Source organism: Molossus molossus, unplaced genomic scaffold (assembly GCF_014108415.1).
Source record: "Molossus molossus isolate mMolMol1 unplaced genomic scaffold, mMolMol1.p scaffold_m16_p_4, whole genome shotgun sequence".
Lineage (NCBI taxonomy): Eukaryota > Metazoa > Chordata > Mammalia > Chiroptera > Molossidae > Molossus > Molossus molossus.
Window position 1 is genome coordinate 72,391,857 of NW_023425377.1, and position 26,741 is coordinate 72,418,597.

Consider the following 26,741-nt stretch of genomic DNA (forward strand, 5'->3'; position numbering starts at 1 on the left):
GCGATCGGGAGTATCCTCGGATTTGCTGAGCATGGGACCACCCACCTGCCCTGATCCGCCGCTGATTGGGCAATTCCTGAGGGCCTGCCTCCCTTACTCCTGAGTGACAACTGAGGGAACGACTCAGATGGCTGAGCAGAACCAGCTTCCGCTGGTGGGCGGGACTATCCCCTCCAGGGACGTTTGCTTTTTTTTTTGTTTTTTTTTGTTAATGCAACATACAAACTAACAAAAGTGAAAGGTAAAGTCAAACTGGCAATTATATTAGGAGAAAAAATGACTAGAAGAAAATTTATGTTAAACACATTACAATAACCTACTTGCAGTTGCATTTAACTGATCTCTGTTGCTGTGAAGAATATAGCTATGCACATGTATGGATGAACGATTTGTACATTTTTTCAAATATCCACTGAACACTACCATATATACACCATATATTACATTTGAAAACAAGATTTAATTGTCTCCAGATATAGTCCAGTTTTGTTGACCTTTTGGAAGAGGTCGTCTGAAGAGAAGAATATCTACTTCTGGCTCATGAATCGCATCTTGGACCCAGCCTACACTCTCTTGGACATCAAGTCTCCTCCACTCCTCTTCAGACACCAGACGGGTTTGGGATACTTATTTGGAAAAGTTCTTTGGGTGACATGACATTCCTGTATTCACTGTGCTCCTGGGCGTATTTCTCTGAGTACTAGATCTGCTTGAGCGCCATTCAGCTGGTGCAGGGGTTGGGGGTGGGGGCGGGGGACGGACTGGAAGAGTGGGGTTCAGCCACCAAACGTCCCTCTCGCACCAAGGCAAGGATTGTACTGTGACCAACCCCAGGGACCTTTGCTTTTAAACAAAACTTCCTGGTTCTAGAGGGATGGCGGTGTCTTCCTACAGCTTATTCTGAATGGGGACACAGATGTGCATAGGGAATTTCAGATATTTCGACGCACTTGTCCTCAGCAAAAGGGCCGCCCAGGCGGAGCCAGACTGGAACCAGAGGGTCAGAGGTCCTCCCCGGGTCGAAGGTTGGCAAACACAGTTAAAAGTATTTACAAACATATTAAAAAATGACCTCACCATATGCAATAGAGAGTCTGGCTCCGTTTTGATGTTTGTTGACAGCATTTAGACTTCCACCCATGCTATCTTCTGCTCTATACACGCTGTACTTTAGCTAAGGGGTCTCATGGCTTCCCAAACATTTGGATCTGGTGGCAAATTTGAACCCAGCAGAGCCACGTGGGTGCAAGGACTTTTCTGTGTACAATCATAAGCTTGAGCTGTGTTCAATAAAGCTCACAGGTGTACATTTTACAGTAGGAGGAAATAAATTTTTTATACTGTTATTTTTTTAAATTCTCACCTGAGGACACGCTGAGAGAGAAAAGCATCGATAAGAGTGAGCAACACTGATGGGTTGCCTTCCATCCCTGCCCCCACCAGAGATAGAACTGGAAACCTTTCAGTGTGAAGAAGGAAGCTCAAGCCGCTAGAGCCAAGCAATTTTTTTTTTTTTTTTTTTTAGTTTAAGTGTAAGCCTAGAGATTTTGTAGTGTAAATGGCTATGACATCCATAAGGCAACTGAATTTCTATTTTCACCACCATTAAAAACAATAAAAGATTTTAGAAAATAGTATGTAACCCTGGCTGATTTGGCCCAGAGATTAGAGCGTTGACTTGAGGACTGAAGGGTTGCTGGTTTGATTCCTAGTCAAGGGCATGTACCTGGATTGCACGTTGGAATCTGGCCCCAGTAGGAATTGTGTGGGAGGCAACCAATCAAATGTGTCTCTCTCACATGGATGTTTTTCTCTCTCCCCTCCCTCCCTTCCACTCTATCTAAAAAGCAATGGGAAAATATCCTCAGGTGAGGATTCACAAAAAAAAGAAACAAAGAAAGAAAATGGGATATATATGAAAAGTCAATATACTTAACAACATTGGCTTAAAACTCCTAATTATTTCTATATTTGAATAGCTTTATTGAGGTATAACCGACATGCCATATAATGCATCCCTTTAATGTATACAATTTAGTGGTTTACAGTATACTCACAGACAACATACAAGCATCACAGTTTTTGAACATTTTTGCATTCTCAATAAGAACCCCCTGTACCCTTTATCTATCAATTCTCCATCTTTTCATGTTCTACCTCAAAGCCACAGTCCTCTAATCATTCTCTTTCTATAGAATTTCTTATTCTAGATTTACATATGAATAGAATCATATAATATGTTGTTTTGGTAACTGACTTCAGTAACTTAGCTTAATTTTTTCAAGAAACATCCATGACGTAACATGTATGGCTACTTCATCTCTTTTTATGACCAAATAATATTCCATTGTATGGATAAAACACAATGTGTTTATTCAATCTATTAATAGTCATTTGGTGTGTTTCTAGCTTTTGGCTATTCTGAATAATGTTGCAAAAAGCCTACACACATAAAATTTATTTGGACACATATTTTTATTTCTTTGGGCAGATACCTAGAAATGAAATGCTGGGTCCTATGGTAATTCTAGCTTTAATTTTTGAGGACCTACCAGCCTGTTTTCCTAAGTGGCTACTGCACCATTTTATATTCCCACCAGTAGTAGATGAGGACTCCAATTCCCATATTCTCCACAGGATGAATTATTATCTCACTCTTTGTGGTGGTTGTGATATTGTATTTCATTGAGGTCTTGACTTGGATTTCCTTGATAATTAGTGATTTCTAGCATCTTTTTGTGTATTCTTGCTCATTCATGCAGCTTCCTTGGGGGAAAAAATGTCTATTTACATCCTTTGACATTTTTTTATTTATTTTTATATAGTGCAACAAAATTAGTCACTTATTTAAAACAAACATTAAAAATAAGCATGCAAAGTTAAATTTCATGATTAAACACACATAAAAGGAACATGCATACTTTACATTGAAGCCCACATACAGTTAGTTGATTGCATGATAGTAAAAAACTGGCAAAACGGAGAACTTGCTTCTGCAGATTTTAAACATTTGCAACCTGAAATCACAATGATAAATTTGGTTTCTTTTTTTTTTTTTTTAATCCTCACCCGAGGACATTTTTCCATTTTTTGTACAGACAGAGTGGGAGGGAGAGAGAGGAAGAGAGAGAGAGAAACATCGATGTGAAAGGGACACATCGAGTGGCTGCCACCCACACGACCAACCAGGGCCGGGGACAAACTGCAACCGAGGTACATGCCCCTAGCGGGAACCGAACCCGGGTCTCTCCGGACCGCAGGCGGACGCTCTAACCGCTGAGCCAAACCGGCCAGGGCTAAATTTGGTTTCTTTAAAGGGAATTTAAGAAAATCAAATATAGCCCTGGTTGGTTTGGCTCAGCGGTTAGAGCGCCAGCCTGCGGTCCTGAGAGACCCGGGTTCGGTTCCCGCTAAGGGCATGTACCTTGGTTGCAGTTTGTCCCCGGCTCTGGTCAGTCGTGCGGGTGGCAGCCACTCGATGTGTCCCTTCACATCGATGTTTCTCTCTCTCTCTCTCTCTGTTCCTCTCTCTCCCTCCCACTCTACCTGAACAAAAAAAAATGGAAAAATGTCCTCGGGTGAGGATAAAAAAGAAAAAGAAAATCAAATATAGACCTCAAGTAGTACTAACAATATTGAGCTCATAGCCTATTTTAGTGACCAAATGTTAAAAAAAAAAAAAAAAAAAAAAAAATGTTATGTGCCTTTCATTCCCAAAACGTTAGTGTGCAGCTCTTCTTATAAATGTTGGGGAGAGAAAAAGGTGGTAAGACAGGGACATGGAAATGGTCTAAGGCATCCCACTCTGCTCTATTGAGATGTCAAACGTTCCCTTCATATTCTCTAAATTAAGTAACGCTTCTTCTATGACTAATTTTTAAAGTCTATGCATTAATCTGTGCCCCGCACACAACAAGGAAATTTTGTTTTCACAGGGAGTTTCACCAGGACATCCCAGGTGATACTCATGGGGTAGGCCTGGTGTTTGCCTCAATTCCAACAGCTCCAGCAGAAAGACAGGATGCCAGCACATGTGCACACACGATCAAACTACAGGCTGCAACAGGCACAGAGAGGACCACAATGTGGGACTCACGAAGGAAATGCCCACCTGTGCTTTCTAACAGCTGTCTCTCTCTCTTTTTTTTTTTTTTTTTCATGTTCAGATAGGAGAAAATTCCTTTCTCCTTTTCTAAGGCAAACTGCTGGTATTACTATTCTATTTAAAGCTCGTTATAATGTAAGAACTAACATTTACACATCAGTTCATTTCCCCATTATAGACTCAGTGAAAATGATGGCATCAAGTCCTCATATGTTTTAGACAACAGTCCATCTCCCTTTTACAAGCCCACTTTTTAGAATATATGTATGTCCTAACTGTCAAAAGACTGCCCACAGGTGAAAATGTCATGGATGTAATGTCATACCTGTTCAAGGTAAACGTGGTTCAGCTCCTGCCTGCAGAGACACTGTGCAGTGTTAATGATGTTTAGGTTCCCTGAGTGTAACCACGTAAAGGTGTATCATTTCCTTCTTCAAGGTAAAGTCCAATTGTAGTAAAAAAAATAAATAAATAAGGCTGTTAAAATATACAATGAATAGAAGAGACTTATCTAAATCTATAATAGCAGAGTATGTACCAGTTGCTTAGGAGATGGAGTCAGAAATTTTCATAATGTTAGAAAATAGACATCCAAGTTTATTTGGTACAAACACTATCTCAGGATAGGAGTACTCCAGTGTGAGTAGTCATTCATTCTCTCCAGGTTTCAAAACACAAAATGCATCTGTTCAAAGTAAAACTGAAGGAAATCACTTCTTCCTAAAAGGTTACTCATAACAGTTTTTGATTCTGTAAGGTCATGTTTAATTTACACTGGGTCATATTAACTAATGTAACTAAAAGGTAAGACAATAGAGTCTCATTTTCTGACATCAATTTAGAAATGATAAAGATGTAGCTTGATTTAATTTAAATTTCTTCATTATTGTTTTAGAGTTTTCTTGCTCACTATGGATATTTTAGGAGAGTGGTTTATATGATCATAAGTCAGTCAAAGCAATCTCTTGATTTTTAAAATAAAGTATACCCCTTTTTCCTCTATATTATTTCAGTAATTCCCCTAAGATCACAGGGTACCTTACTTCTATTAATTGTGATCCCAAGTATAATGATAACTGGAGATGCAGCACTTGGTAATTATATAAAAAGTTGCATATTGCATGTTACAGAAAATGATTAACAATTCAAAATTATTTTTAGAGACTCAAAAAAAAAAAAAATACCCTTCACTTTTTTCTCTGTAAATTCTTTCTGTATATTTTCGATTTTCAATGGGGACAAATTGTGCACCTTTTACTCTTGTTCTTTCTCTTATGACATTATCCGTTTTATATTTTATACCACTATATAAATATTGAGGGACAGCCCTGGCCGGTTTGGCTCAGCATTTAGAGTGTTGGCCTGCGGTCCAGAGAGACTTGGGTTTGGTTCCCACTAAGGGTGTGTACCTTGGTTGCAGTTTGTCCCTGGCCCTGGTTGGTCGTGTGGGTGGCAACCACTCGATGTGTCCCTTTCACATTGATCTCTCTCTCTCTCTCTCTCTCTCTCTCTCTCTCTCTCTCTCTGTCTCTTCCTCCCTCTCCCTCCCACTCTATCTGAACAAAAAATGGAAAAAATGTCCTCGGGTGAGGATAAATAAATAAATAAATATTGAGGGACTGTGTAATATATCTACCCCCCTATTCAAAATCTGTTTCCTCCAAGAGTATCAAATCAGTGACACCAGGCTTAGAGGCCTCTACTATGGAAATAATTACTATATAGGACTTGAGGACCTGGAGCTTGAGTCTAGTTCAAACTAACCCCATTACTGTGCCACAGACAAACTGTAAACATTGTCCCCAATAATCAGAGTCAGAATCTATGATGCAGTAGAGGTAGAGTCAGCAGCAGCAGAGGTACTGAAGGGTCCTGGTGAGCCCTCTGGTATTACTAGAGTGGACTGAACCCACCATCTACTGGCTGCTTTTCCTGGATTCTTCTCTTCCTCTGAAATAACTGTTTTTAAAAGGTGACCATCAGATGGGTGCATTTCATTCACAGAATACAATCTTCCTCGTTTCCCACTAAGACTCCCCTTCTATTCGCAGGCAACCCCAGCATCTGTCACTCTAAAGATTTTTGCAGGTTCCAGGAAAGACATCTGCTGAAGATCATTTTAAAAGTACACCATTCTAATAGCACTATCCCAAAGGTAGATCCAACCTCACTGCTGTGGCAGTCATCATTAGCTTGCACCATATCTCCTCCCAAGCAGCTCCAACAATGGTACACAGAGCTGCTAGCCTCAGCTCTCACTAAAGTCCCTCTCAAGTGGCCCGAGACCTGACATATGCATCTGCTGACCCCAGACCCCAGAAAATGAACTAAATGAAACAGAAACAGGCAATCTACCAAAATCCGAAGAATAGATAAACTCAATGAGAATGCCAACAAAGAGATACAAAATAAGAAAGAACCAATCAAAACTGAAGAATACAATAAACAAAATGAAAAATGCACTAGAGGAAATCAGCAGCAGAGTGGCAGAATATAATCATCAATCAGACAATAGCTAAGATCTGAAAACAGTCCAAGTGTCCATCAGAAGATGAGTGGATAAAAAAGCTGTGGTACATATACACAATGGAATACTATGCAGCAGTAAGAAAGAAAGATCTCTTATCCTTTGAAATGACATGGAGGAACCTGGAGAGTATTATGCTAAGTGAAACAAGTCAAGCAGAGAAAGACAAATATTACATGATCTCACTTATTTCCAGAATATAATGAATTAAACAAACTGATGAACAAAATAGACCCAGAGACATAGAAGTAGAGTACAGACTGACAAACATCAGAAGAGGCGGTGGCAGGGGGAAAGAGATAAACTACAGAACTTATATGTATGTATGCATAATCAATGGACATAGACAACAAAGCTGGGGATGGCGCAGGGGTGGGGGGTAGGGAGGAGGGTGTCAATGGGGGGGGGAGGAAAGAAACATCTGTAACAAAAACAAATTAATAAAAATAATTTTAAAAAATGTATTTCAAAGAAAAAAATAAATGAATAAATCAGCAATCAGGAAGAAAAGATAGTGGAAATCACATAATCAAAACAGAAAAAAGATTTTTTAAAATGTTGAAGAACAATAATAGTTTAAGAGATCTGTGAGACAGCATCAAGTATGTTAACATTTGCAGCACAGGGCTCACAGAAGGAGCAAGAAGAAACAAACAGAACCTATGTGAAGAAATAATTGTTCCTAAACATGATGAAGGAAACAGACAACCAAGTCAGGATGTACAGAGAATACTAAACAAGAGGAACTCAGAGAGACCCAAACCAAGACACGACGTAATTAAAATGCCCGAAGTTCAAAATGAAACAGAATCTTTTTTGTTTTTTTAACCAAATGATTACTGTAAAAACAGTGTTGTGAAGACCAAACTAAATCTAAGCCACAATGGGAAAGGAAAAAACTCCTAGCAATATCATCGTCACTGGGCACGTAGCTTTGGGCAAGGCTACCAGTACTGGCCATCTGATCTACAATGCAGTGGGACTGACCAAAAATTTTTTGAAAATTTTGAAAAGGAAGCTGCTAAGATGGGGAATGGTTCCTTTCAGTATGCCTGGGTCTCGGATAAACTGAAAGCTGATCTTTAGCATTGCATCACCACTGATATCTCCCTGTAGAAATTCAAGACCAGCAAGTATTATGTTACCATCATTGATGCCCCAAGACCCAGAAACTTTATCAAAACCATGATTCCAAGCACATATCAAACTGAATGTTCTGTCCTGATTATTGCTGTTGCTAATTGTGAATTTGAAGCAGAGATCTTCAAGAATGGGCACACCTGTGATCATGCCCTTCTGGCTTACACACTGGGTGTAAAACAATGAATTGTTAGTGTTAACAAAATGGATTCCACTGGGTCACCCTACTGCCAAAAGAGATACAAGGAAATTTTTAAGAAACTCAGCACCTATGGTAAAAACAGTTGGCTCCAACCCTGACTAGCAGCATTTGGGCCGATTTCTGGTTGGAATGGTGACAATATGCTGGAGCCAAGTCCTCACATGCCTTGGTTCAATGGATTAAAAAGTCACCCGTGAAGATGGCAATGCCAGTGCGGTCATGCTTGAAGTGTTGGATTGCATCCTGCCAACAACTTGTCTAACTGACAAAAACCTACAATGGCCCAAAATGTCTACAAAATTGATTGTATCAGAACTGTCCCTGTGGGCTGAGTGGAGACTAGTGTTTTCAAACCGGGTACAGTGGACACCTTTGCTCCAGTCAACATTACAACTGAAGTAAAGTATATTAAAATGCACCATGAAGCTTGGAATGAAGCCCTTTTGGGGGACAATGTGGCTTCAATGTCAAGAAAATGTCTGTCAAAGATGTTCATCATGGCAATGTGGCTAGTGACAGCAAAAATGACCCACCAATGGAAGCAGCTGGCTTCACAGCTCAGGTGATCACCCTGAACCATCCAGGCCAACTCAGTGCCAGATACACAACTGTGCTGGATTGTCACACAGCTCACAGTGTTTGCAGATTTGCTGAGCTGAAAGAGAAGATTGTCATCCTTCTGGAAGAAAGCTGGCAGGTGGCCCAAAGTTTCTGAGTTCTGGTGATGCTGCCATTATTGATATGGTTCCTGGCAAGGCCATCTGTGTTGAGAGCTCTGACTATCCTCCTCTTGTCCATTTTGCTTTCCGTGACATGAGACAGGCAGTTGCCGTGAGTGTCATCAAAGCAGTGGACAAGAAGACACCTGGAGCTGGGAAAGTCACCAAGTCTGCCCAGGAAGCTCAGAAGGCTAAATGAATATTATCCCCAATACCTGACACTCCAAGTCTAATTAGAGGTGGATGAATTGTCTCAAAACTGCTTGTCCCAGTTGGCTATTTCTGGTTTTGGTTTTTGTTTTTTTGAATCTGCTTCTGAATTATAATTTTATTAAATTCTATATAGTTAAGGAAAAATTTGAGCAGTTCTGTGAACTATATTTAAATCAAAATTAGTTTCACAATACAGGATACAGTCCCACTGATGTTTATGATGTATTGAGCTCATAAGTTTTACCGCTCTGCATCACCAGTGGCTTGTGCAAATACAGAGTCTCTCCTTCCAAAACACATAACCCCATCTTTCAAATAGAATTTCCATTTGTTCTTGCTTCAATGAATCTTGTCATACTGACAGAGAATTACATCATCCATGTCAAACACGTCTGGCACATCCTGCTCGCTAACATCATCTCCAGAATTTAAAGGGTCCTCTTCCACAATGTCTATTTGAGGGTCTTCATTATCACTACTGTTAGCAGTTGAATCTCCATTTGATATATTGTCAGCTTCTCCTTCGAGTACCTTCAGATCTCCTGCATCAATAATCTCTAGAACTTTATTCTCATCTTTCTTCCCCCCCCCCAATTTTTATTAATTTATTTTTGTTAAAGATGTTCCTCCTTTTCCCCCCTAGACATTCTTCTTCCCATCCTGGCCCCCCACCCCCCTAGCCTTGTTGTCTATGTTCATTGGTTATGCACACATGCATATAAGTTCTTTGGTTCATCTCATTCATCCCTCATGCCCCCCTACTCTGAGGTCTGTCAGTCTGAACCATACTCCTTTCTATGTCTCTGGGTCTATTTCATTCACCAGCCTACCTTGTTCATTATATTCCACAAATAAGTGAGATGATGCGGTATTTGTCTCTCTCTGATTGGCTTATTTCACTTAGCATAATACTCTTGAGGTCCTTCCATGTTGTCTCAAAGGATAATAGATCTTTCTTTCTTACAGCTGCACAGTATTCCATCGTATATATGTACCACAGCATTTTTTTTATTGATTGATTTTAGGGAGAGAGTAAGGGAGAAAGAGAGAGAGATAAAAACATCGATGAGAGAGAACATTGATTAGCTGCCTTCTGCATGCCTCTCATTGGGGACTTGGCCCATAACATGAGCATGTGCCCTGAGTCGGAATCGAACTGGCAATCCTTTGGTGCATGGGTCAGTACTCAGCCACTGAGCCACACCGGCCAGGCTACCACAGCATTTTTATCCACTCATGTATTGATGGCTACTTGGGCTGTTTCCAGATCTTAGCGATTGCAAGTAGTGCTGCTATGGACATAGGGGTACATATATTCTTTCTGATTGGTGTTTCAGGTTTCTAAGGATATATTCCTAGAAGTGGGATCACTGGATCAAATGGCAGATCAACTTTTAATTTTTTGGAGGAAACACCATACTGTTTTCCATAGTGGCTGCACCAGTCTGCATTCCCACCAACAGTGTACTAGAGTCCCCTTTTCTCCACACCTTCGCCAGCACTTGTTGTTTGATGTATTCTCGTCTTTCTTGTACTTCCTATTTCATCATTGAAAGATCTATCACCAGTTCCATCTATTTGAATTATTTCTTAAATATCATCGTAAGTTACCTGAATGCTTAAACCCATCTGGGAATTATAATCCTTCTTTGAGACAGACAGGCTGCTGGGCTCCTCTATATTTTTTTATTGCTTTACAGAATCACATCCAAACATCTTATGTTTAAAAAAATTAAGCTGAACTTCAGGTACATGCTGGTGCTGAGTCCCCTGAGAGCCTGTAGAGATGGGCCCACCATGCAGATTGTGAGTCCCGGTAGCTGAAACACTGAGCAAAGGCTTCACATTAGCATTCCTTTGAGAGACCTGTGGAGGAACTACACCTGGAAGACTGTTATACTGAGAGCTCTCTGGCAGACTCAGCAAAGCTTCAGACATGATTTTATGCTCATTTCCAGACAGTACAAGTGTATCATTGGTGGCATTTTCTAAATACTTCCTATCCATTGTCCCAGAATAAAGAATTGTGAGTTGTTGGAGCATGGCTTCCATTCTCTGTGATTTTTCAATAGATGCTTGAAGAGAACATGGGTTCAATCGTGGAACATTGGTCTGTATTATTGAAAGCTGCCCAAGCTGCTGAAATACTTGCTAAATTGGATGCTGAAGAACATTTGCTCTTCCAGAAGTCTGTGTCACCATAATTAGCGCATTGATGTTATAAAGGTGACCAGATGCAGTCTGAAGCGTCACACCTGCTGGTACATGAATAGGATAATCAGGTAAAGTAAAGTTTGTACTGGAGTTTGAGGTGCTCAGTTCTGCTATGGTAAAACTGAGAAGAGTTCTACCAGCAGGAATAACTAAAGCTGTGAGGCAACCGAAAGGTGAACAGAGGTGAATGGACGTTAGTTCTGAAGAAGTCTTCTGTTTCTTTAGATTGTAAAACCTTTGTTTCAAGTCTTTTAAGACTTGTTCCTCTATACCAGCAGTTCTCAACCTGTGGGTCACAACCCCTTTGGGGGTCGAATGAGCCTTTCACAGGGGTTGCCTAAGACATAACAGTAGCAAAATTACAGTTATGAAGTAGAAAAAAAGTAATTTTATGGTTGGGGGTCACCACAACATGAGGAGCTGTATTAAAGTGTTGCGGCATTAGAAAGATTGAGAACCACTGCCCTATACCTTCTTCAGCAAATAGATCCTGCACTCCTTCAATCACATCTTCAATTACAGAAGGAGAGTTTAGGTGTCTCCACACCCACTCGAGCTGTCTGTTAAGGTCACCGATGATTTCCATGTTGCTAAATTATATATATACACGATTTTTAAAAAGTCAAGCTCCCTTGTCTTCCACCGCCTACACCTTCCCACCACATGGGAGAGGCCCATCATGTATTGGAGAGATCACCATTGAGAAGCAGGGTCCCTGACACCCACAGAGGGACTTAAAGTTGAGCTTCTTCCTGTCTGACTGTGTGTCAAGTTTACCATGTGGTCCCTCTGCCCACAGAACAGAGAGCTCATACAAGGGCAGTTTCTCTCCGCTCCACCCCGGTCCCAGACTCTGATGTCCTGTCCATTGAGTGTGGGGTTTGTGGGGCGGAGGGTCATTCTTCTGGAGAAGCCCACTTTCCTTCGCCCTCTGTCACCTTCCCAGGTCAGAGCTGTGTCTTTGCTTTGTGCCTGGTCCCCTCCTTGCTTCCATCCTAAGTAGAACTGTTGGGGAGTGGAGAGGAGGGTTTTTATATATGTTGTGATACCCCCCAAGACAGGCCCTGTGTGTGCAACTCCCACCCCCGTGCCCAGGCAGACCCATCCAACAGAGGGTCTCCCACCTCTCCATGGGCATCTTCTGGGCCTGGCAGCTGGAAAGCCCACTTGTAGGTGAGCTGTAGGCCACTCTTCCTGCCCTTGTACTTGGCAAACGGAGAGCTCAGCAGCCAGAGTGACAGGCAGGGGAGCCACCACCCAAATCCTGATAAGGTGACCCAGAGGGCTTCCCACCCAACAGCCTGGGAAGGGGAGGGACCCAGGGCTCTGATTTGGGGGGGTGGGGTTTAAAAAGTCACCACCTTTATGTTCTTCCAAAGGCTGAAAAGTCAGGCTGCTGAGCCCTGGAGAAGGATTCCAATCCCCAGCCCCAGGGCCCTGTATCTCTGCCATCTCAGCCCCCTGCCCAGCCTGATGCCCAGCCCAAACAGCGGCCCAGGCAGAAGCAGGCCAGAGCTGGCCGGGAACCCAGCAACGAAGTCCTTCGCTATCCTGACATTTTAGGTGGGCCCCAAAAGAGAGCTGCTTAGCTGCAGCTCAGTGAGCTCGATCACGCCGGTAAGATTTGAGCGAGGTTTCCCACCTTGCTCCTCTCTCCCCCGGGCACCCGCAGCCTCTCAGGCCCTATGCCTGGCGCAGGTTCGGGACTGGCCTGGCCGATGTCGCTATTCCCTGGCTCCCGCACGCACAGGGGCGCTTGGGCTCCGAACCCCGCTGCGCTCGAGGTGCAGCGTCTGTTCAGGCAGGTGTTGGCTGCGCCCCCAGGGACTAGCAGACCCCCTCCGCTGTTCCCAGCGGGACTGGGGGACCTCCGGGGCCACGCCAAGCCACTTGCACCCTCACTCCGACGGGTCGCCCCCTGGAGTAGTCTCCCCGACAGCACTAGGACTGGGACATCATCTGCCCTGCTCACCCGGCGCTCCCAGATCCTTTGGGGGAGCCTAAACACTTCAGAACAGCGATTTGAGATTTCTTGCACATTCTGCCGTTCCCTGCCCCCAATCTAATCTCGTCCCCGCGTACCCCACGGCCCCCCTCCCCAACCCCAGTCTCCCTCGCAGAAGCCCCAGCCTCCCTCTCCCTGGCTTCAGTTGCGGAGGCGGCTCCGAGGGCCCGGCGAGGTGGGGGCGGGGGGGGTGCTAATGGCCGGGGCTCAAAGCCAGAGGGGCCCCAGTGGGCGCTGCGCCGGGGTGGCCCTGCCAGAAGAGCCGGGTGGCGCCTGCAGTTTGCCTGCTCTCCCGCAGAGCTGTGTGAGTTCAGCCCTCCTTCTCCACCACCCCTCCTATTCCGGCCCTATTTTCGTTTAAAAGTAAAGAAAGGTTGGTTAATGATTACAACGCATTATATAACCTGGGGGAAAAAAAATGTTTTCTGTACCATTTAAATTTTTGTGTGTGACAATTATTAAGCTACTCATTTTTAAAATAAGTAATTCTCAATGAAAACAACTTGACCAAAATTTTGTCACAGAATTTGGAGACCCATTAAAATAAAGTTTGATGAGAAAAAAAAGAAAGCAATCTTAAAAGCAGCAAGAGCAAAGCAGCTGGATACATACAGGGGAACACTCATAAAACTATCAGCTGATTTTCCAGGAATAATTTTGCAGTCAAGAAGGAAACAGCATGATATATTTTTAAAAAGATAAAGTTCAGGCCTGTTTGAGCAGTTAGAGCAGTCACCTGGGGTTCAATTCAGGACAAAGGCAAGTATCTGGGTTGCAGGTTCCACCACCCCCTCCCCCTGGTGGGGGAGGCAACCAATGGATGTGCCTCTCTCACATGGTTATTTTTCTCTCTCTCTCTCCCTCCCTTTCTTCCACTCTATCCAAAAATCAATGGGAAAATATCCTGGGGTGAGGATTAACAAACAAACAAGAAAAGATAAATAGGAAGAAAGCTACAATCAAGAAAACTCCACCCAACAAAATTATCATTGCGAATTTTTTTTTTAACTCCCAGACAAATAAAAAGAAAATCTCAATGATAAAAGCAAACATTTTGTACAAGTAGTAGATCAACTAATTACAAAGTTACTATGATGGTTAAGACAACAGTAATAAAATCAGGATTATCTAAATAATTAAGGGACAAACGCAAAAATATAAAATATGATATCATAAAAGTAATACGTAGGGAGAATATAATAAGTGTAGTGATTTTAAAATGGTTTAACATAAGCAACAATTAACTTTATAAAATAGATTACTTGACATATAGGTTGTCATACATGAAGCTCATGGTAACCACAACAACAAAAAACCCTTATAATTAATATAAAAAAAAAGAGAGAGAAATGTATCCAAATACAATGCTAAAGAAAGTCATCAATGCCCAAGAGAAAAAAAATGAGATAAAATAAAAGAGAGAATAACTACAAAAACAACCAGAAAACACTTAATACAGTGGTAATATGTACATAACCATCAATAATTAATTTAAATGTAAATAAATGAAATGCTCAAACAATAAGTCATGGGATGGCTAAGGGGATTAAGATGAAACAAGATTCATACATATGCTGCCTATGGAGACTCACTTCAGATCTAAAGACCTGAACTGAAAATGAAGGGATGGAAAAGGATGTGCCATGCAAATGAAAATAAAAAGAAAGCTCGGGTAGCAGTGCTTAAGACTTTAAAACTAAAACCAGAACAAGAGACAAAGGACATTACATAATCATAAAGAGACTGATCCAACAAGAGGATATAACACTTGTAAGCATCTATGTACCTAACGTAGGAGCACTTAAATATAAAGAAAAAATGAACAGATATAAAGGGAGATATTGGTACTATAGTAATAATAGATGAATAAACCTATTATTGCTATTAAATCAATGGATAAGTCATCCAGACACAAAATCAAGGAAAACTTGGCCCAAATGACACATTGTAGAGGTGGACTTACAGATATTGCAGAACATTCCATCCACAGACAGCAGAACACGTTCTCTTAAAGTGCGCATGAAACATTCTACAAATTAGATCACATTAGGTCACAAAACAAGTCTCAATACATTTAAGACTGAAATCACATCAAGCACCTTCCTGACCACAACAGTATGATACTAGAAATCAATTACAAGAAGAAAACTGGTAAAAACACAAACAGGTGAGGGAAACCAACATGCTACTGTTGGCAGTGCAGCGGCACCAGGTGTTAGACAGGTGGAGTCAGACCAGACCTCTGTTTGGCAATCTGGGTACTTGAGTTCTGGCTAAGAAAGAATTCAGAGCCAACACAAACCATAAGAGAAAGTTTCTTTAGAAAGTCACAGAGTTAGAAATGAGCTGTGGCATAAATGAGCTGAGGAAACAAGTCACAGAGTCAAAAGAAGGGTTCTTGGAGCTTCGGAGAGAGAAAGGTAAAAGTAACACACCTGGGGAGAAGAGAAGGAAGGGGTGTGCTCCCGGGAGAGAGAGCATGCAGGGTCCTCTGATCTTAAGGGCTTTTAAGGATGGAGACTTTAGGGGAGATCTCAGGGGAAGTCTCAATAGAATATTCATCAGCTTTTCACATGTGTCTCCTCAAGGATGGTGCTCTCCTCTAATTGGTGGGCACCAGGGCAGGGGGTCATTAGTCAATGTAGCTGGCCCTGAGGTCAGCCATGGCATTGCTCGTCTGGTTTTGCTGCTTCTCTGGCCTAGAGCTGAAACATAACTGAGGCCTAGATGTATTTGATGCAGGTCCCAACCTCATTGTGCTGGGGGCTTAAGGGCTATTCTCCAGCCCCCTTGTTTGTTCCCTTTCTAAGGGTGTTATGCAAAGTGCTGAGGTCCCAGAAAAACCTCAGCTAATTTGTGGATTCTAAAGAAATAACCAGGAGAGCTAGCTGTGAAAGACATGGGTTTATTAGGACTTACGTGCGCTTCAGTGGTGGCCGACCAGTGAAGTTTACCGCCACACCAGCTGTCACTGGTGAAGTTTTCCTGCTAAGCCCCATCTGGCCTGCAGACAGGCCACACCAGGGGTAGCCTGGTGATGCTATTGTTTTGCCACCCCTCAAACTTGCCCAATACAAAATTTTATAGAGTACAGAAAACAGAGAAAAACAAAGCATGCAGGGGGTGGGGGACAGGCTCATGCACAAGCTGTGTGAGATCAAAACAGCAGCTATTTACAATCCAAGCTCAAGTCTAGAAGCTGTTTCTCATTGGCTTTTCTTAGACTGAGTTGCTAGCCGGGTTCCCAAGGTCTCACAGTCCACTTATGATGGCCTTCACTGTATTCCCCACCGCGTGGAAGGGGGAGTTGGAAAATGGGAAGGGGCCCATGTTTCCATTTACCATACAAAGGGGGTCTAACCTGCATGACTAGCAACATGCCTGGGGAAGAAAGGTCAGGGGAGGGTCTGAACTGCATGACCAGTGATATGAAAGGTTAGGGGGTCTAAACCGAATGACCAGCAATATGCTAGGGGAGGAAAGGTTACTCTGGTGGCAAGTTTCTTGTTTTCCTAGTTTTGCCTGTTGTTAGGCACCCAGGGCTTTCTGCCCTGGTGACCTTTTGTACCTGGCGTATCGTCCTTGTTCTGTTTATGTTTGTCTAATTGCCCACCACACAAAGACCTGTTTGACCTGATTCTCACCTGGGAAGGGAGCGTGTGCAACCAGAGGATGAAAAATCTGAATTCCATAGAGCAAGAGACCTGCTCAACGTGGACATCCAGGAAACCACCAAGATGCCACCCTGGGGGTGTTCCTCATCTGTGAGCTTGGCCGGTGCATTCAACACATGAAGGACAGGGAGAACGAGATCAACAAGCTGCTGCAGGAGTTCGAGAGGAGCAGCAAGATCTTCCTGCACAGCCTCTGCTTCTACTAAGCAAACCCACCTTCCTGTGTTTACTCTTGTTAGTACTTTTTCCTTCCTGATTCTTGTTTTGTTTTGTTTTGTTTTAATCCTCACCCAAGGATAAATTTTATTTTAAATTGATTTTAGAAAAAGAGAGGAAGGGAGAGAGAGAGAGAAACATCAATATGAAAGAGAAACATCGATCAATTGCATCCAATATGGGCCCCAACCAGGGAATGAACCAGCAACCTGGGTATGTGCCCAGACTGGGAATCGAGCCTGTGACCCTTTGGTGCACTGGACAACACTCAACCACGGCACACAAGCCAGGGTTCCTGACCCTTGTTTTGACTCTATGGACAGCTGCTGATAAAGAGCAGCATCACTCATACACTATACATACAAGATGAGAAGAGAAACACAAGTGCAGATCCACAACAATCAAGTTTTGTATCCCACTGTTACTTATGAGTGCACTATTGATGATGAAGGTTTTTTTCTTTAACCAAAAGAGAAAAACACATCACAGTACCAGATATCAGGTTATACTACAAAGCCACTGTAATCAAAACAGCCTGGTACTGGCACAAGAATAGGCATATAGATCAACAGAACACAAAAGAGAACCCAGAAATTGACCCAAGACATTATGCTCAATTAATATTTCACAAAGGTGGCAAGAGTATACAATGGAGTCAAGACAGCCTCTTTAATAAATAGTGTTGGGAAAATTGGACAGCTACGTGCAAAAAAATGAAACTAGACCACCAACTTACATCATACACAAGAATAAACTCAAAATGGATAAAAGATTTAAATGTTACCCATGAATCCATAAAAATCCTAGAAAAAAATGTGGGCAACAGTTTCAGACATCATATGCAGCAGAATTTTCACTGATATCACGTTAGCCTAAGGCAAGAGAAACAAAGAAAAAAATGAACACATGGGACTACATCAAACTAAAAAGCTTCTGCACAGCAAAAGAAACAACCATCAAAATGGAAAGGAAACCCACTCTATGAGAGAGCATAATTGCCAATGATGCATCAGATAAGGGGTTAATTTCCAAAATATATAGAGTGCTCATACAACTCAACAAAAGGAAGACAAAGAACCCAATTAAAAAATAAGCTGACGTCCTGGCCGGTTTGGCTCAGCGGTTAGAGCGTCGGCCTGCAGTCCTGAGAGACCCGGGTTCGGTTCCCGCTAAGGGCGCGTACCTCGGTTGCAGTTTGTCCCCGGCCCTGGTCGGTCATGCGGGTGGCAGCCACTCGATGTGTTCCTTTCACATCGATGTTTCTCTCTCTCTCTCTGTTCCTCTCTCTCCCTCCCACTCTACCTGAACAAAAAATGGAAAAATGTCCTCAGGTGAGGATAAAAAAAAATAATAATAAGCTGAGGACCTAAATAGACACCTCTCCAAAAAGGACATACACATGGCCAAGAGACATATGAAGAAATGCTCAACGTCACTAATTATCAGAGAGATGCAAATTAAAACAACTATGAGGCATCACCTCACACCTGCCAGAATGGCTGCCACCAACAAATCATCAAACAAATTCTGGTGAGGGTGTGGAGAAAAGGGGACTCTAATACACTGCTAGTGGGAATGCAGATTGGTGCAGCCACTATGGAAAACAATATGATGTTTCCTCAAAAATTAAAAAAATAATCTTCCATTTGACCCAGTGATTCCACTTGTAAGAATATATCCTTAGAAGCCTGAAACACCAATCAGAAAGAGTATATGTACCCCTATGTTTATAATAGCACTATTTGCAATAGCTAAGATCTGGAAACAACCCAAGTGTCCATCAGTAGATGAGTGGATAAAAAAGCTGTGGTACATGTACACAATGGAATACTATGCAGCTGTAAGAAAGAAAGATCTTTTATCCTTTGAGACGACATGGAGGGAACTGGAGAGTATAATCTTAAGCAAACAAGGTAATCAGAGAAAGACAAATACCACATGATCTCACTTATTTGTGGAATATAATGAACAAAATAAGCTGATGAACAAAATGGACCCAGAGACATAGAAAGGAGTATGGTTCAGACTGACAGACCTCAGAAGAGGGGGTTGGGGGGAAGAATGAAATAAACAAAAGAACTTATATGCATGTATGCGTAATCAATGGACATAGGCAAAAATGCTGGGGGAGGGGGACAGGACGGGGAGGAGGGTGTCTAGGGGGGAAAAAGGAGAAACCTCTGTAACAAAAATAAATTAATAAAAATTGAAGAAAATAAAAAGAGAGGAAAACACAGTTTGTAGTACATTTCCCTCAATATATCTGTGCCTTTCATTGTTCATTCCTCCCCTCCTGTCTACATGGATGGAATGTGTAAACACCTGAATGAAGCAAAAGGTTGTATTTGTTGGAGAACATGCAGTTGTCCAATAAACAGATGCTGCTGGTCACAATAAATAAAGTTTCTGTTAATAAGGTGCCAGTAAGCCTGATGATCAGAACAACATATAGTCCCCAAAGACTGGGGGTTGAATGTAGCCAACACTATCATTAGCATCAAGTCTGTAGAAGAAGGCTTGTCTGAATAAGCCACTAGGCCATTCTGTAAAAAATTATAACTAGGAGTTCCCATTAGAAAGGTACTAGTTCTGTTGAATACCTTTCACAAGAGCAGTGTGTCTGTGTGTGTGTGTGTGTGTGTGTGTGTGTAATTTTGATAAATGAGTTGATAATATCAATAATGTCTAGTGTGTCATCCTGAGTTCTTGCATTTTGGCTTTAGCAGGATTATTTATGATGGGATAAGTAATTCGTCTATGAGTTTCTACCATGGTCTGAATATAGCAAAAAGCCCAGCAGATTGATAAGAAGTCTTACAAAGTCTAGTTGCCACCAACTGTAGAGACCTTTCCGTGGCTTGGACAGTATGTGCATTGATTATATTATCAGTGGAGCATTTTGTTCACATCAGGTGCATCAATTAATCACTAAGTGAGCCATAACAGAGGATGAAAATCTCTTGAATTTTACTTAGGACTTTAGGTTAATGGTCTCTAAATAGTTTTATATTGTATGACACCCCAGGGTTAAGGTTAATACCATTAAGTCTGAGGTGTCAGTATGTGTCTCAGAAATTGGAGTCAATTTATCACCCTGTGCAATGAAATGAGCCTCTGAAGAATGAGGTTTAATGTGTGCAGAGTAAGTAGTGAATTTGATTTGTTTTGTACTAGGGTATTGTGAGACTAGATGTTCCCAGAGTTCTTCATGTCAATGCTGCAGCCTCGAATAAGGAGCTGTTGGTATTGGATTCTGACAGCTGGATCGCTGTCCTGGTCAAAGGAACTGTAACAAAGTACAGAGTAATTTGATTCTTTGCCAAGGAATTGTCTAGTGCTGGCACGATTGCCTAGAATTTGACTAACTGACCTGATACTTTGGTCAAATCCTTGATCAGGAATGGCCTGTTTGAACGAGGGACAAAATGCTGCAAGTCTGCAGTAAACTCTATCAGATGTGGTTGTGGCACACTGTCTATAAAATTGATCTCCCCGGTCATTCATGTATGTGCTCCCAAATGACTCCCAAAGTGGCCAATGTGTCTAGAAAGCAGACCTCTTCTATAGAATGGATCACGTCAATCACAGAGAAGGAAACACACTTCCTCCTGTAGATGGAATATGCCAGAGGAAACATTTTTGCCTCCATTCTGTAAGTAACATCTGTTCAACGAGAAGGCCTCGATTTAGAAAGCCTGAGGAAACCTGCATTCATGACCAAAGACAAAACAGGAAGCTGGCTGTGGAGGATCAGCTCAGGCCCTGGGAGGGCCTCCATTTAAAAAGGACTCTGTTGCTGGGCCTGTGTGGCTCAGTGGATTGACCGTCATCCCATGGACTGGGAGGTCCTGGTTCGATTCCCGGTCAGGGCACATGCCCAGGTTCCGGGCTCCATCCCCAGGTTCCGGGCTCCATCCCCAGTGTGGGGTGTGCAGGAGGCAGCTGATCAATGTTTCTATCTCTCTCTAAAAATATCAATCACATAAATAAATAAATAAATAAATAAATAAATAAATAAATAAATAAGACTCTGTCAGTTCCAGCAGGGGGTACTCTAACTGTGTGCAGCACCAGATAAGGAGAATAGTTTCTGGTAAAAGAATGCCTTAGGCAATGCCCACCGTGGGTGATTTATGGACTTAATGCATAAAAGACGACTGATAAAGTATCTATGGGTAAACAGGTGTCGTTAAGGAGATAAGAATGAACTGATTGTTATTTTGACAAATTCTTGAACCATTTGTTTCTTAATTCAAAGTCAGTCAATTTTTAAGTGCTGTGTCAATAAGTAAGCAAGCAGATCTGACAAATACACTGCAGCTGGGATTGTGGTGACCTAGCAGAATGTGCCCATCACATAGGTTCTACATCTGCTGTGTCACCCTCTCAGCTCTCAGCCCCCTAGTGTTGCCTCAAAGAAAGTTTGCAGAGTGAGATATGCATGGATTTCTAAAAATGTTTCCAAGTAAGCAGGATGGAGTAGGATTGAATAAAAAAAAACAAAAATGTGGAAGTGATCTGTGGAGGGATGGAAGGAAATGATGCTGATACACATGACTGAGGACGTCCCAGGCAGAGCCCACGTGGGATGCACCTTTCAGAACCACAGTGTGTCCAGAGATCTATCTGAGGAGCCTGATTTAAACTTCAGGACAGACTCTGGGAGCCCCCTCACTGCAGCCCTGGTTATGTGCATGAGATGAGGGCAGTGCAGTCCTAGAAGTTGTTTTATCAATTAAGACAGGGTGGCAAGGAAGTCCTGATTTGGCCTGTGTCCTTCTTCCCCAGTTATTCAGTTCTTCTTAACAAAGATCCTACAGTGGTGGGAAGAATTAAACATGTATAATCAAGGTTCAGGAGAGTTATCATTCTCCTGGCATAAAAAATCCAATGTATCATTCACTTTCATACACACACACACACACACAAATATAATATTTTAGGTTACTTGTGAGTTTTCACCAATGTATACTACCACCAAAAGACAAAAAGCAAAGAACACCCATGGTTCCCATTTGAATAAAACCCCTCCTATATGTAGACTTACTCGAAATTTTTAACAATTCACTTTATATAAAAACTTGTAGCCCTGGTCAGTATGGCTCAGCAGTTGGAGCATTGGCCTGCGGTCCAGAGAGACCCAGGTTCAGTTCTCGCTAAAGGCACGTACCTTGGTTGTAGTTTGTCCCCAGCCCTGTTGGGTCGTGCGGGTGGTGGCCACTCCATGTGTCCCTTTCATGTCAATGTTTCTCTCTCTCGCTCTCTTCCTCTCTCTCCCTCCCATTCTGTCTGAACAAAAAGTGGAAAAATGTCCTTGGGTGAGGATTTTATTTATTTATTTATTTATTTATTTATTTATTTATTTATTTATTTTTCCTCACCCGAGGACATTTTTTCCATTTTTTGTACAGATAGAGTGGGAGGGAGAGAGAGGAAGAGACAGAGAGAGAGAAACATCGATGTGAAAGGGACACATCGAGTGGCTGCCACCGCACGACCAACCAGGGCCGGGGACAAACTGCAACCGAAGTATGTGCCCTTAGCGGGAACCGAACCCGGGTCTCTCCGGACTGCAGGCCGGTGCTCTAACCACTGAGCCAAACCGGCCAGGGCTTGGGTGAGGATTTAAAAAAAAACAACACAAACAAACTTGTAGCTATGTTGTTTCCCACAATTTCACAACATGTGCTAGAAGTCTAAGCATGTCAATAAAAACCTATGAATAACAAAATGGGCTACAGGGTATATGAATCATTGACACAAAAGTCTTCCAGCCACTTTTGAGATAAAAATATGTTGAAAATTTCTTTATTCTAAATTAGGATATTTATTCTTCTTTATTCTAAATTAGGATATTACTGAAAATTATTTCTTTAAAAAAATGTTTTTTTCCTTTATTGGTTTTTTAGAGAGAGGAAGTGAGAGGGAGAGAGAGATAGAAACATCAGTGAGAGAGAACAGTGACTGGCTGCCTCCTTCATGCTCCCCACTGGGGATCTGGCCCGTAACCTGGGCATGTGTCCTGACCGGGAATTGAACCAGCAACCTCTTGGTGCATGGGGTGATGCTCAACCACTGAGCCACACCAGCCAGACTGAAAATTCTTTCTACAGCTCACCTCAGTTATTTCTTGGATGGATGCCTCTAAACACCCATAGCTCTTTTTGGTGTTTCCATTTGGGAATTACAATAGACTTGCATAGATAGCACCCTACTCATAGAATAAACTCAGGATGGGCTGGAATGGTGCAGATCAACACAGGTGTTTCCCAGAATGGGAGGACTCCACGGTTTAATGGTGCATTCTTGGGTCACTCTGTGCACAGCAGCAAAATAAAAATGCCAAATACTTTATTATTTTAAAAAATGTAAAGTTAGAGGAGAGGAGGCAAGGTGGCTGAAGCCTAAGAAAGTTCCATCTGCTTGCTCCAAACACAGGACCGAACTTGAGGCTAAACTGCGGAGCATTCAACTTGAAAAACCACCTGAAAATAGCTGATTGGAAATACTGCCATCAGGGAGCATGGAGAGGAGACAAGAGAAGATGCAAAGTGGGGGGGCAAACTTGAGCAGTGCAGCTGGGAAAACCAACAGAAGGTGCAGTGGCGCAGCTCCTGCCCCCTGGAAGTGGGGAACTCAGCCCCACACGGAGATCTCCAAACAAGAGCAACAGAGAAGGGAAGGGGAGCCCACTTAGCATCAGCTGGTGGGAATCAGAGGTGACTGGGCTCACCAGGGGTCCTCAGCACTATCCCAAGCTAAAAGCCAGCGCGTGGCTGTGGCGCCAGCCTGGAAAGCTTGCCCTGACTGTGGGAGCCAGAGAGGCCACAAAGCAGAATGGCGCGCCTGAGGAGGGTCTGAGCAGATCACACAGCAGTGGATATGAGGGGCTGGGTATTTGCTGAAAGAACTTTGGTGGGGGCTAGCCAGAGAGCCTTGGGAAAGAGGCACATTCCTCCCCACCTCCAGCAAAGAGGAGGTGCCCCTTCCCCCACCTGTGGGACAGCTCTGGGCTGGAAATCAGCACCCCAGCAGCAGTGCATGGAGGCGCTGGGGATTTGGAAGTCTGGCCTGATGGGAGCCTGGGCAGAAGCCCCGCCCCATGGAACAGCTTCGGCAGCTTTGGGCTGGAAATCAGCACCCCAGAAGCAGGTCCTGGTGGCGCTGGGAATTCAAATGTCTGGCAAGGAAGGAGCCTGGGCAGAAACCACGCTCAACGATAGACAGGCACGCTGAAAGATTAAAAAGCCAAGCAGGGCATTTTTTTTTCTCCTTTTTCCTTTTATTTTTTCTATTCTCCCTGTTTGGGGTGGCAACCAGGGGGTGTCAGCAACCCAAGCAGCGCTGAGGCATTGGAAGAATAGGAAGGGACAGCCTGCCCCTCCTATAAGCTACAGGAATCAGCCCCAACACAAATCTGTTTAAACCACCCTGACTGGACCTGATACCCCACAGAGCCCAGTGCCATGGGGGAAGGGAAAGCAGCCCAGAACAAATATATAAAAGTCAATAGACCATAAAGCCACCCAGCCTCCACTCTAGGGAAGCCCCACGTACAGGACTACTTGGGATCCAGCCCTGCAGGACTTCAGCCAGGAGGCTCAGGGCCAGATGGGGACAGCGATTCAGATTGGCCTGCACCAGAGAACTGCCCAAGAGGACAGGGACCCACACACAAGGGACCAGATTCAACATCAGAGCAAAATCCAGTGAGCTCCACAAATAGCAGATCCAAGGTTTGTTTTGGTGTGTGTGTTTTTTTAAATATTTATTTTACTTCATATTTTTCTTTTCTTTTACCATTTTTACTTTCCTATTCTATATTTTATTCAATTTAACATTATTAATTTCTAAAATTATTATTTGCCATTATTTTCTACCTTTTATATTTTATACTTACCCTATTTCTGGCCTCTGCCTTCTTTGCTTTCATATTCTTTCCCCCAGCCCTCTCCTAACCCTTTTGGTCTCCTGTCTTCTGGTATTCTTCTGTGTGTGTGTGTGTGTGTGTGTGTGTGTGTGTGTGTTTCAGTTTGTTAGTCTTTTAATTTTTGTTGAGGTGGTTGCTTTTATTATTGTTGATACTAATATTTTTGGGGGGAGGTTCTTTTTTGTTTGGTCTGGTTTTGCTTTGTTTGGTTCTGTCAACACTTATATAATGGCTGGCATGACAGGATCACAGGGTCAGGGTGGAGACTCAGAGTTAACAACCCTGAGGTCTGAGCCCACCCACAAATGGATAACAACAATCAAGATGCAAATTCAACAGGAGAGCCCACGTAACCCACACAAGGGTCAATCCTAGAGCACCCAGCTCAGAAGATCAAGGAGACTACTCCACTGGGTCCCACAAGAAGGCCACCACACCAAGACGGGGAGCCACAGCAGTCTTACCTGATACACAGCAACCTGCCTACATGGCCCAACACACCTCACCTGTCCCCCAACTACCAGACTGATAAAATAGTGAGGCAAAGGAACAACGCCCAAATGAAAGAAAAAGAGGAATCACCAGGAAAAAAAAAACTACATGAAATAGAGACAAGCAGTTGGTCAGATATAGAATTCAGAGCAACTGTTTTAAGGGTGCTCAAACAACTTAATGAGAGTTACAAGCAACTTAATGAGAACAACACTAGCATAAAAAAATAAAATAAATAAAAAAAGAGGTAGAAGCTATGAATATATACCAGGTGGAATGAAGAATGACATAGCTGATATAAAAAATACATTGGAAGGACTCAATACTAGATTAGAAGAAGCTGAAGACTGAATTAGTTTATTAAAAGTCCAGGTAGGAAAAAACACCCAATTAGAACAGCAAATAGAAAAAAAAAAAATTAAAAAGCAGGAGGAGAGTTTAAGGGAGCTTTGTGACAGCATGGAAACATAAGCGCATTCACATTATAGGGATACCCAAAAGGAGAAGAATCTGATAAAGGATTAGAGAATCAGGAAACACAGATAATCCCAATCAAGATGAACCCAAAAAGACCCACACCTAGACACATCATAATTAAAATGGCAAATGTTAAAGATAAAGAAAGAGCCCAGCCAGTGTGGCTCAGTGGTTGAGCATCAACCCATGCACCAAGAGGTCACTGGTTCGATTCCTGGTCAGGACACATGCCCAGGTTGTGGGGGGCATGCAGGAAGGAGGTGGCCAATCGATGTTCTCTCTCATCGATATTTCTATCTCTTTCTCCTTCTCCCTTTTTCTCTCTCTAAAGTCAATAAAGAAATAATAATTTTTAAAAAGACAAGGAAAGGCCCTGGCTGGTTTGGCTCAGCGATTAGAACATTGGCCTGCGGTCCAGAGAGACCCGGGTTTGGTTCCCGCTAAGGGCATGTACCTCAGTTGCAGTTTGTCCCAGGCCCTGGTTGGTCGTGCAGGTGGCAGCCACTTGTATGTGTCCCTTTCACGTCGATGTTTCTCTCTTTCTCTCTCTCTCTCTCTCCCTCCCACTCTATCTGAACAAAAAATGGAAAAATGTCCTCAGGTGAGGATAAAAAAAAAGAGACAAGGTAAGAATCTTAATGGCAGCAAGAGAGAGGTAGAAAGTCAGAAAGGAGCTCCCGTTAGACTGTTAGCTGATTTCTCAGTAGAAACACTGAAGGCCAGAAGGGAGTAACATGAAGTATACAAAGTAATGAAAAGCAAGGTCTGAATCCAAGACTACTTTATCAAGCAAGGCTATCATTCAAACTTGAACGGGAAATAAAGAG

The 26,741-nt window shown here is 42.7% G+C and overlaps 3 pseudogenes; 1 reads left to right on the forward strand and 2 right to left on the reverse strand.

Moving 5' to 3' along the window:
* Positions 1-459: 459 nt before the first annotated feature.
* LOC118643857 lies at positions 460-721 on the reverse strand (annotated as a pseudogene).
* A 6,794-nt stretch (positions 722-7,515) lies between these two features.
* Positions 7,516-8,892, forward strand: LOC118616076 (annotated as a pseudogene).
* Positions 8,893-9,146: 254 nt separating this feature from the next.
* On the reverse strand, positions 9,147-14,043 carry LOC118643858 (annotated as a pseudogene).
* Positions 14,044-26,741: the final 12,698 nt, after the last annotated feature.